This window comes from Olea europaea, unplaced genomic scaffold (genome assembly GCF_002742605.1).
Source record: "Olea europaea var. sylvestris unplaced genomic scaffold, O_europaea_v1 scaffold1708, whole genome shotgun sequence".
Lineage (NCBI taxonomy): Eukaryota > Viridiplantae > Streptophyta > Magnoliopsida > Lamiales > Oleaceae > Olea > Olea europaea.
Genome location: NW_019234770.1, coordinates 146,300 through 158,928, shown reverse-complemented (window position 1 = coordinate 158,928; position 12,629 = coordinate 146,300).

The window sequence follows — 12,629 nt, the reverse complement described above, 5'->3', positions numbered from 1 at the left end:
TTAAAAGAGCTTCCTATTTTGAAAGTATTTTTTAAAGGAAATTGCATTTTCCTCTAAAAAAAAAATTAACTAAAAAAAACTTTTATAAAATTAACCAAATGATCAAAAGTAATTTTGAATTTCAAAAATTCCTTTCAACTTTTAAAAATGTCATGCCAAACTAGCCTTGAATCAATTGCAAGGCAATCCAATCTCGGTATATTGGTCTTTTGGTCAGGTAATCAACTACATGTATTTTTTGTGGATTAACCGGATCAGTTTTTGTGTATTCTTACCGGTTTTTTTCTCTTCTCCAGGAACCGGGCTACGAATTTTTCCTTGCCATTGGTAAATCCACACACCCACAGAAAAATATAAATCGCCAGATGGGTGTTCCACCAGGAAACACATATATGAATAGTTGAATAAACGATACTACTTCATAACAAGCCCAATCTTCCTAGCAATAATCAAATTCACCTAGCCCATATTGAACCCCATTTTTTGAGAAAATTTGTGTTAGGTTTTTTTTTTTTTTTTTTTTTTTTTCATTTTCTTTACTTTTTTTTTTTTTGGAGAATGTGATGTTAAAAAGTAGGAGAATTTTTTTAATTTACATGCAAAAATATTTTATTGGGAGAATATGTGGTTAAAAATGAATTTTAAATAATGGGCTCAAACTAGGATTAATAAATGTGGTAGTTACATAAAACCCTAGAGTTAAAAACTAGGGTTCAAAAATCATATGAGTAGTTTAATAGTTCAAAAATCAGATTTTCATCTTTAAATTAAATACCAATTACACCCGAATTTCATTCCAATCCGTCTTCTCTCTCTATCAATTATAATCAATTTTCTCTCTCTCCATCTCCTTCTCTCTCTATCAATTATAATCCATCTCCTTCTCTCTCCTCAATCTCTCTCTCTCTCTCTCTCTCTCTCTCTGTGGCAGCTCAAGAAAGGTTTAGGATGTGATGCTTCTATTTTCACTCTCCCCACCCGAATTCAACTTCACTGGCAGCTTCATCCCCAGATTGTGCCATCTCTTCCAGATGGTAGCCCAGCGATCTGTGGCCTCATCTTCACCGGCGGCTACAGTGTGCATCTCGCTTGGGTCTCCACGATCTGTCTCTGCCACCGATTTCTATGGCTGTGGATCTGTCATCGGCGTGGTGGACTTGTGGGTGTCGGCCGATGATATTGGATCTCTAATTTTGGATTAATTTTTTGGATCTGTAATGCGCCGATGATGGCATTGGGTGGATGAGTTTTGGTTTTGATTCTAACATTGGGCTGAAGGAGAATAGGGAGGAGGACAATGGTGGTTGTGGATGGTGATTTGTGTGTCGGATGGCATGGGTGACCCAATCTTTTTTTTTTTTTGTATTGTTTTGGTGATTGATTCCTGTTAATGTGGTGGTGGTTCCAATAGCGAGGGATGGCCGGTAGTGTTGTGGTTGCTGTGGTGGTTTTACCCATGACGGTGTTGCTGTCGGGTGGCGGTGGTGGTTCTGGCGGCGATACTGTTGTAGGCAGAGGTTGTCACAAGTGTTAGTGGTGGTCACATGGTCACAGATTATTTGCCTGATTGTAATCATTAAATTTGTAATCTGTGACCAATAGAGACCAATGAAGAAGATAAATTGTGACCAATGTGACCTAATAAAAAATCAATTTGTGACCGTCTAATGACTGTGACCAATATATAAATTGTGACGTATTAATTTTCGATCTGTGACCGATGAACAAATTATGACTTATAATTTTTTATTAATTGTGACCGTAAAATAATTTGTAATCTTTAAAAATTATGATTTCTAATCGAAAAATAATATATGACTAATTAAAATATGAATATGTGACCAAATGTATAGATATGTGACCTTAATGTATGACAAAATCGAATAAATTGGATACTAATTCAATCATTAAATCTGCAATTTTTTCCTCAATCGTGAATAATTGTCTCTCTCTTAGTTTTGAAATTAAAAACTTGTCATCTTAAAACTGAAATATAGCATAGTTAATGTAGGTATTATGAAATTTTCCCTTAATAAATAGAACCTCAACAATTTCAATGTTGTTAATGGAGATTCTCAACAAATTGTCAAGAGACGGACATAGCCATCTTTCCACATGTACAAAAATTTCCAAACAAATTCATATGAGTCGAGCTTCACGTATAGAACCGCCTCCTACAGGGTTCTGCCAGAATATACACAAACATTGAGGGGTCGATTTTTTTGGGATATTTTTTTAATGAGGTGGGGCCCGCATGAAACCCACCTCATGTGAGAATCTGTAAAACATTTGGCATAACTAACCATGTATGCTCAGGATTATGCAATTCATATAGTCCCTTGTTTGGTTTGGATTAAGATCACAATTTTTTTTTGTAGATTTTCATAAATTAAGATAAAATGTGTGGTTGAAATTTTTTTAAAAGTTATGGCCTAATGAAATGTGTGTGGTTAAAAATAAGTTTAAAAAATGAATTTTAAGAAATGAGGTCTAAACAAGGGCTTAGTTACTCAACTGTGTTAAACAACTTATTATGTCAAAACCAAATATCAAGCAAGATTGCCAGCCCACCATACTTCATGACGAGCTCAATATTCCTAGCATTAACCCAAATTCATTTAGTAAATAGAGAGCCTCAACAATTTCAATGCTATTGTTTGACGAATTTTCGTGTATTAAAATATTGAAATCGCTATAAATTATATTTTAAGAAATACAAGTGATGTTGACATTTTTGTAATTGCAAAATTGTAAAAATTTTCTGATTGATGATCTGAATATTTGAAAATGAGGGACCACGTGGCTTGAATCTTGATCTTCGATAATTTGTTGAAAATTTGATTTGTCGAGACTTGACTTATTCGGAACTTGAATCTTGAGTTTTGGACTTGGACTTGAATTTGATTTAATTTGAAGAAAACTTTGATCTTCTTGAATTTGGCGTGAACCTATTTGATTCGAAGAAAATTTTAATCTTCTTGGAGTTCACAGAGTTTAGGTTTTAGAGATTTTCTTCCCTTCTTCCGACTTCGAAATTTCTTCAGTACTTCGTGATTTCGTTTTTCTGTTTTTTTTTTTTTGCTTCCCTTTTCCTCTTCTTTTTTTCTACCTGTCTTATGGACCACTGGTCCTATTTATAGGGGAGAATTCGTGCTAATTTTGGTAATACTCAATTATATTTAATTAAAATGAATAATTGAGTAATTATGATTTTATTTATTTGTTAATTTATTTATTTAAAATGTGGTATGAGCCCTAGGGCTTTATGGACTTTAGTGGATTTCAATTTAATTGGGCTAATGATTTAAATCGACTCGGTCCATTTTCTTTATTTTATTTTATATTTATTTTTTTATGTCTACAAATATCCCCTCAAGATTTATTTATTTATTATGAAATAAATTAATTAATAAATCTTGATTTTTGAATTATTTTTTATTTGTTCGATTTCAATTTTTTTTATTAAATTGATTTGATCTCAAACATCTCATTAGTAAATTAATATAGATTTTGAGAATAAAATGTGAATTTGATAAAAATTTCAGCATTCAAATTCAAGAATTTTTTGTCGAATTTTGATTATTTATTTATTTTATAGACCCATAACAAATTTGATTTAAACAGACTTTTTTTTACATGTTTTATGTTAAATTGGGCTTAAGTGAAGTCCGTTACCTACCTATTTAAACAAAGGAGTTGTGAGACTTGGGAACAAGTCTGTTAAATCTTGCAAATAGAGATAAACAATCCTTTTCTTTTTCTTTTCTTTTTGTTTTTTTTACTCTCTCTCGTTTGTTTTCTATTTTTTCTTTTATTTAATTATTTATTTTTCTTATTCTTGGTTTCTAGCGGCAGAACACCGCCAATGGAAAACCAAAGAATTTCTCTGGTTTCTGCCACAGTTTCTGCTGTGGCAGAAAAGCTTTTCTTTTTCTTTCTCCTTTTTTTAATTAATCTTCTTGGTTTCGACTTTCCGTGGCGACCATAGTTTTGGAGTTGGGATGGTTTTCTTCGATTTCTACGAATAGCAGAAACCTTTGTAATTTTTTTTATTTTTTTATAATTTATTTTTTAATTAATCTTCTTGGTTTCGATGACTAAAACAAACGGAACCAATTTCAACAAAATATCCAATTGTTAGAATTGGAACCACCAATTCCAACAATTGGAATTAGCCTCTACCAAAAACGGTAGAGACCACTTTTTCTTTTTTCTTGTTTTACACGTCATTTTTCATTGTCTTTTTTTTCTTCTTCTTGTGTTTATTTCTTTTTTTCCCTTTTTTTTTATTATTGTTATTATTATTATGTTTGTTTTAACAAAATTGGAACTAACATTTTTTTATTTTTATTTTTGCAGGGATTCAACATTTTGGAGTGAATCAAGGATTTTGAGATTTAGAATTTTCTTCGTGTAGAGGTTAAATTTTTATGCTGTAATTACTCTATGAGTTCAGGAAATATATGTTTATGAACAAACTCAAAATTGCAAACCTTCATATACATTAAGGACTAAGGATTGCCACTTTCCACCATCCAATGCACTTTTTTGTTGGGGACCAAGGACCTGTTCCTTCGACCGTCCAAGGCACTTCGTGTTTGAGACCAAAGACCTGTTCCTTCGACCGTCCAAGGCATTTTTTGTTGAGGATCAAGGATTGGCTCTTTCGACCGTCCAAGGCACTTTATATTTGGGACCAAGGATATGTTTCTTCAATCGTCCAAGGCATTTTGTATTAAGGACCAAGGACTGTTTCCTTCTATTGTCCAAGGCACTTTATGTTAAGGACCAAGGACCTGTTCCTTCAACTGTCCAAGACGCTTTATGTTGAAGACCAAGGATCTGTTCCTTCAACTGTCCAAGATACTTTGGGTTAAGGACCAAGGGCTGACTCCTTCTATTATCCAAGACACTTCATTTTTGGGATCAAGGACCTGTTCATTCAGTTGTCCAAGACATTTTGTTTTGAGGACCAATGACATGTTCCTTCAACTGTCCAAGAACCTTTGGGTTAAGGACCACTGACCTGTTCCTTCAGCTGTCCAAGATATTTTGGGTTAAGGTTCATTCGATCGTTTAAGACACTTTGTGTTGAGGACCAAGGACCTGTTCCCTCGACCATCCAAGACACTTTTTGTAGAGGCCGCTTACATATTTGGGAGACTTGTGATTTTAGACGATAAACCAATTTAAGAGGGTTACCACCCCCTTTTTTTTAGGCATGGCTGAAAAAAGTTTTGATGATAAAGTGTACTCTGACATACACGAAATTGTAGAATTAAAAATCAAGGCAAAAGTTATCTGCGTTTCAAAGATACTGATGTGAAGTACCATGCCCAAACTGGCGTACGAGGTGAACTTAAATTTAGTGTTCATAAGCCAATGACAGATCCTTCTCCTGATCTTTTGGAGCCATTGTCGGAGTTGTATATGCCCATCATTAGTGAATGTCACGAGGATTTGGATGCCGGCAAGTCCAACCGCTCTAGTAGTCATATTCCCTTTTTGTGTCTTCCGCCTCATCATTCCTAGAGTATGGAGTGCATCCCAAAGACTGTAATTTGTGAGAGGATTGATAATAGAGAAATACGATGGGGAAGCGCATTGGTCAGTCGAGAAGAGATTTCTTTTCTTTCAAAATTTTGGGAGTGGTCTTTATGGGTCTAAAAACTTCTAGTCAATAGGAATATTCGCGAGTTAGCTTTTGCAGTTGGTTCTACCACAAAAGATTACCATCACCCAAACTCTATTTATAGAACTCTTTTGTGAGGTTTAGTGTCCAGAGACCAATACCTTTGTGACTGCCAATGGTGCAATTGACATTTCTCTTTGGGACATTCGTGAGATAAGCGAACTTTCGATTAAGGAAGTAGTCTCAAGCCTTTCAAGTTAATGGATCATCTTCCCAAGTCTTGTCTATACCTCTTTAATGTTTTCACATTGATTACCCATGTGAATGAATCTGACAGGGTTATTCACAAAGAATGGATTAATTTTTGGTTTCACGAGAATGGTTGTGTTCAAAATCCTTGACAACACAAAAATTATAAGAATGATATGAATTTAAATTCGATCAAGAGACGTCATCAAAGAGCATCAAAGGAAATACGGAGGCCCATGGTGGTAGACAAGCCAAGAGACATTACTCGTAGGGATCGACGTCATTGGAGCAAACTGCCAATATCTTTGTCTATGGAAGAAGAAGAGGAATTGGAGATAACAGCTTACCTTTCCATGTGGCTTTGTCGTTTCGTTCTTCCATCTAGGGATGAATAAATAAGAGTTGGAACCTTTAAGCATCTTTAAGGATGTCAATTGGGTACACTTATAGCCTGATTCCTCCCATATTAGCAAGCATTTACAAGGGACTTACACGAACATTTGACTGTCAGACAAACCCGGACATTGGGTCGATCTCACATTCATTTCCTGGACATTTTCTTCATACTTGAGCGGCAACTTATTTTGTCCGAGTTGTTTATGCTCACGTAGATAAGAGTTATTCTCACCCTATAATTCGAAGATATGCTGGCACTCTGATTGCTTTTCAGTCTTAGGAGAAAAATGTTGTTGATTGTCAGGAACTTATTCATGGAACGATGGACACCAATGAATTTTGTTGGAATCCATTACCCTCATCGTCTCATCCTGATGTACGTGTGGATGACAAACCGAGGTCTGTAGATACTTTAGAATTCACGATGAGTATTCGATTTGGATTTGTTTCTTATCGTCGGGGAAATTCACCTTTCATTCTTGAGGCATATAATCCTCATAGGTTTGTGAGATAATTTGGCTTTAGACAGAAACTTCCCGATTCACCAAAAAAGTTAAATATTGCCCTAGAGTAGGCAACATGTATCGGGTTTGGTTGTCTTTAACATGGACGAAAAGTGTGTCTGTATTTCATATTCCAGAGTATGTAAGGGATATACATCAAAACGTTAACGTTGAATGCCGGGCTTGGTGGAATAGCGAAGTGTTGCCACTTTTGACCAGAGTCTAGGTACAAGTCTTATTTTCTAGTGAGAGCCGTGACTTTGTTCTTGGCCCGACTCCGAATAGGGTTATAGCTAGAGGGTTAAACCCTCCAAATGTTGCTCTTGAAGAGGCTTCTCAAAAGACGGATCCAAACCAGCAAAATGAAAGAGGTATTAAGAGAATTAAAATTATAGTTTCTTCAGCAAAGATTGCTGCCACCTCTGAGCCTGCTAATAAGGTGCCAAAAGTAATTTTTGATTCCAGATCATAATAGTTCTAGAGATCAAGCATCACAAGCACCAGGAAAGACTTTGACTTCGGAAGATGAAAGTTCTAGAGATCAAGTATAGTTCCTTTTTTCTCTTTTTTTTTTTTAACATATTGCTTGTATTTGATTTCCTGTCACAATCTTCGATTTCAGGCTCCTCTTTCTCGAATATACAAAATCAAACACTGGTAGAATCGAGGCCGCTTCAAGCTATTCCGAGTCCTTCAAAAGGTGAAGTTGGAGTTTCTCATATTAATATCAGCCTCCCGAACACATCATCAGACAGTAGATTTTTACACATGTTGCCTAGGACACGAAATGCAAGTATATTCCCTGTTTTCATTTGCTACAATCTTTTTTTTTTTTTTTACCTTTTTTTAAAATCGTACTCCATTTTTTGTAGGTTTTCCGAGTGTCTTTGAAGAACTAAATTTCTCCATGAATCCAAACTTTTTGCAAGATCAGACTGGCGAGAATGACAGGCGAATTGATGCACTTCAAGGAATATGCGGTATTCATTATTCTGATGACCCTTCTTACAAATATCTATGCATCATCAATGGAGGTATTTTGATGCTTATCATGTATAATTTTAACATTGAAGATGAAGTGAATTCAGGGACTGTGAGAGCTAATATTTCAAAGATCAATCAAGGAGTCCCTGTCGTTCCATCTTCGTCGGCTTTAGTCAGTATCTCGCCTTCACAGACAAATAATCATAGGGATGCACCAATCTGTTTTTTCATGTCTAGTAGTCCGCCTGAAATTACTCAAGAGTCTTCTTATCTGAAGGCTGCTCTGCAAGAAGCCATGACTAATTACCTTCAAAAGTGTTTTAAGGACGTCTTGACGTATGGATTCTCCAAAATTTGATCTTGGTGGGATGAAAATAATTTAATTCTTCAAAACGTAATTACCAACTCATTCCACATAGACCCAACACCTTTGATGAAGCGCATGGATGTGTTTCTGAAAGAATTGGACTCTTACTTATCGGAAAGAAAACAACACTTGGATTGTCTAACCGTTAAAGAAAAGGCTAAACAGTTGAAACTTTTGAACATTCAGCTGGAAGTAAAGGATTCCACACGTTCTTCACTGGAAGGTAAAATTAGTCGGCTAACTTTTGATCTAGATAGACTCTGTGATGAGCTTTAAGCTCAGCAGGAATAGAAGAGTATGATTGGAACTAAGAAAGCAGCATTGGAATAAGCACAGACAAGAGATGTCAGTAGCATAGCATCCATTGACCATAAAAGGAAGACCCTTGATGATAGTTTCCTATGAGTGATCTCGATGAAGTCAAGAATTTCTGATCTTTTTTTAGACTATATTGTATGAATTTTGACTCGTATTTTTTATTTGGATAAACTTTTCTTTTTCATGTTTCTTATGTTTTTTTTACTACAGCAAGTGGTAAACAAATTGAATATTTATTAATTGTAACTGGACTTGAATTTATAATTTATTCAAACTGCCTACGTACTCAAACGGGATCAAGTCGAACGTAGTTCATTATAAGAACACAATTTTTTTTTACAATGAAAAATTTAAAAGAAAAAACTTAATGTGTAAATACGCTTTAAAAATTTTTCATTGATAAGTCCGATTTGCAGTCCATCTTTATCAACGATTTTGTATACTCCGTTAGTGAATACACGAGTAACAAAAAATGGACCATCCCATTTAGGCTGGAACTTGCCCCCTGTTTTTCTTGTGATTACGATCAACCTGCACATGGAAAGCACCAAATCCCCAACTTGAAATGATCTTGATCGCACCTTCTTGTTGAAGGACTTCGTCATTTGAGCTTGATAGCACTCCAGGTGCATTTGTGCTTCTAATCTCTTTTCATCCAAAGTTTCTAGCTCTTCCAATCGAAGACAGGCATTTTCTTCAATTGTCAAACCTTCTTGGATGACAATTCGAAGTGATGGAATTTGACACTCCAGAGGAAGTACAGCTTCCACCCCATATACTAAGGCATAAGGAGTGACTTGTGTTGGAATCCAATAACTAGTTTGATAAGCCCATAAGATTTCACCAATTTTTTCATGTCAATCTCTTTTTGATTTGGAGACAACCTTTTTTAGTAGACTGTATAGCATTTTGTTGAACGCTTCTGCTAATCCGTTAGCCTCCGCATTGTACATGGACGAGTTGTACTATTTGAATCCAAATTTTACACGTGAATTGTTTATGTGGCTATTGCAAAATAGCTTGTCATTATCAGTTATGATATATCGCGGGACATCATATCGATAAATGATTTGAATACAAATGGAATCTACGAAATTTTCTTTCTTTACTTCCTTCAATGGTATGGCTTCAGCCCACTTAGAGAAGTAGTCAGTCCCGACGAGAATGTATGCATGCCCAGCTAAAGACTTTGGAGTTATAGGTCCAATTACATCAAAACCCCATGTATCAAACGGCCATGAAGTTACTGTCAGATGCAATGGTTTCGGAGGTTGATGGATGAAATTCGCATGGACTTGGCAAGCTTCACATTTTCTTGCATAATTCATGGAGTTTTGTACTATAGTTGGCCAATAGTACCCCATCCACTTTATTCGAAAATGAAGTTTAGGTCTAGATTGATGGGCACCACAAATTCCAGAGTGGGCTTCTTCCACGACTTGTGCTGCTTCATCATTACTTAGGCATCGAAGGAAAACTCCATCAAATGATCGTCGATAAAGTGTTCTCTTATAAAAGATAAATCGAAAGGCACGCCTCTTGATTTCAATTTTTCGCCGTAGACTATCTGGTAACTTTTGATGTTGAAAAAAATTGATTATCACCTGTCTCCAATCTTTTCTTTCCTCATCTTCGACTATTTCGATAATATTATTTTCTTCCAAATTACTGGGTAGCAACGACGGAAGCACCCATCTTTGAGCAATTGATATGAAGTGAGAGAAGTCTCTATTTGACCTAGCTAAAACAACTGCCAAATTAGTTAAGGCCTCAGTCTCCATATTTTCACTTTTCGGGACGAATTTGATTTTTACTGAATCAAATCATCTCATAAGCATTGATGCATATTCATGATATGACTTTAGGTCTGAATTATGGACTTCATACTTAACTAAAAGTTGGTTGATTATCAATTTAGAATCTTCAAAGACTTCTAGTTGGTGGATATCCATATCTAACGCTATTTCTAAACCAAGGATAAGGGCTTGATATTCTGCCACGTTGTTTGAACATTTCTCTATTAAGGCAAAAGAATATAGGGCATGATGAGTGACAAAGACTACTCTTGCTCCACCACCATAACTTCGGGCTACCCTGTCGAAGTATAGCCTCCATGACGGTATGACTTCAGTGAATAGAACTTCTTCATCGAGAAGATCTTCTTGAAGTTCCCATTCAGCTAGAATTGGTTGGTCAGCCAGGAAATCTACCAAAGCTTGTCCTTTAATGGCCTTTTGTGGAATGAATTTGATATCAAACTCAGACAATAGTAGTGCTCATTTTCCAATCCTTCCAAAGAGAATTGACCTAGATATTATGTACTTCAATGGATCAATCTTCGAAACGAGATTGATTGTGTATGATAGCATATAATGTCTCGACTTTTTAGCTGCGAAGATTAATGCAAGGCATATTTTTTCAATAGGTAAATACTTCATTTCAGTACCTACCAGTGTCCGGCTCAAGTAATAGAGTGCATTCTCTTTTCCTTCATCGTTGACTTGAACAAGAAGTGCTTCTAGAGAATATTCTTGTGTTGCAACATAACGAGTCAATGACTTTCCTGGGACTGGAGCTGTGAGTACAGGTGGACAAGATAAATATTGCTTAATGCTTTGGAAAGCATTTTGACAAGCGTCATCCCACTCAAATGGTATATCTTTCTTCACCAATTTGTTGAATGGATGATATCGTCGGCCAGGTTAGAGATAAATTTTCGAATGTATGCAAGTTTTCCTTGAAGACTTTTCAACTCACATACATTTATTGGCTCTGGCATGTTAATTATGACATCAATTTTTGATTGATCTATTTCAATGCCTTGGTGTTGAAAGACGAAGTCGAGAAATTTTCCAGAGGTGACGCCAAATGCACATTTCAACGGATTCATCTTCAGTTGATGTCTTCGAAGTCTTTTGAAAACATCCCGTAAATGTTGTAAATGATCCTCGCGTCTTTTTATTTTGACAACAAGATCATTCACATAGCATTCCATGTTCTTATGCAGCATGTCATCGAAAATCTTCTGCACTGCCCTCTGGTAGGTTGCCTCCGCATTTTTTAATCCAAAAGGTATAATTTTGTACCAATAGATGCCTTTATGGGTACGAAATGATGTGAGCTCCTCGTCTTTTGGGTTCATCTGTATCTGGTTGTATCCAGAAATTCCGTCCATGAAGATAAGACTTCATACCCGGTAGTTGCATCCACCATCAACTCTGTTATCAAAAGTGGAAAATTATCTTTCGGACTTGCGAGATTCAGATCTCGAAAGTCAACGCAAATTCTTAATTGCCCGTTCTTCTTTTTTACAAGGACAATGTTCACGATCTATGTCGGATATTTCGCTTCGAGTATGAATCCAGCTTCAATAAGTTTGTTGACTTCCACTTCAATTTGAGGAATTGTCGAAATCTCCTTTAAGGTTGCTTGACTGGTCGAACTCCATGTCTTACTGTAAGATGATGCACTGCAACCTTAGGATCTAACCCTGACATTTCCTTGTAAGACCACGCAAACATGTCTTTGTATTCCTGAAGCAAACTAATATACTCAGATTCCTCTTTTTTACTGAGGAGGGCACTTGCAAATACTGGTCTCGGGTCTTCTTCGGTCCCTAAGTTCAATTGTTTCAAGTCATCGACAGTAGCTTGTCCACCTTCTTCAAATGTAGGTGGGGCTGGTTTAGGTTCATCTGTTGTGATAGAACTTTCGGACTCAGAGTCTGAGTCGGGAGCTTTTTCAAAGGCTATGTGATTGATAGATACTTTTTTCTTATCTTCATTACCCTTTTGGGATGGGCAAACTTTTTTATGTCTTCATCTTCTTCTTGATCGTTGTGGTTTTAGACTTGGATCAGAAGTTTTAATTCCAAGTCGAGAAAATGCAGATTGTCTTTGGGATGACATATGGGGAGCTTGTGCATTCCTATCAATTTGGGTAGAAGAAGAAGAATCTTCGCTTAACCATTGGAAGATAGAAAATTTACCTTTTATGTCAACCACTAGGGAGGGTTCTCCTTTTAACCTTTTATATACCAAAACTTTGGTATTTTCATTTTCAATTCGATCGACCAATGAAGGTCTTGGCTGTTCTGATTTCTCTTCTGTAACTTCATAAATTTGAACCATGATGGGGTTTGAAGAAACCATCTTGACCTTTATCTTCCTTGGTGGATTGG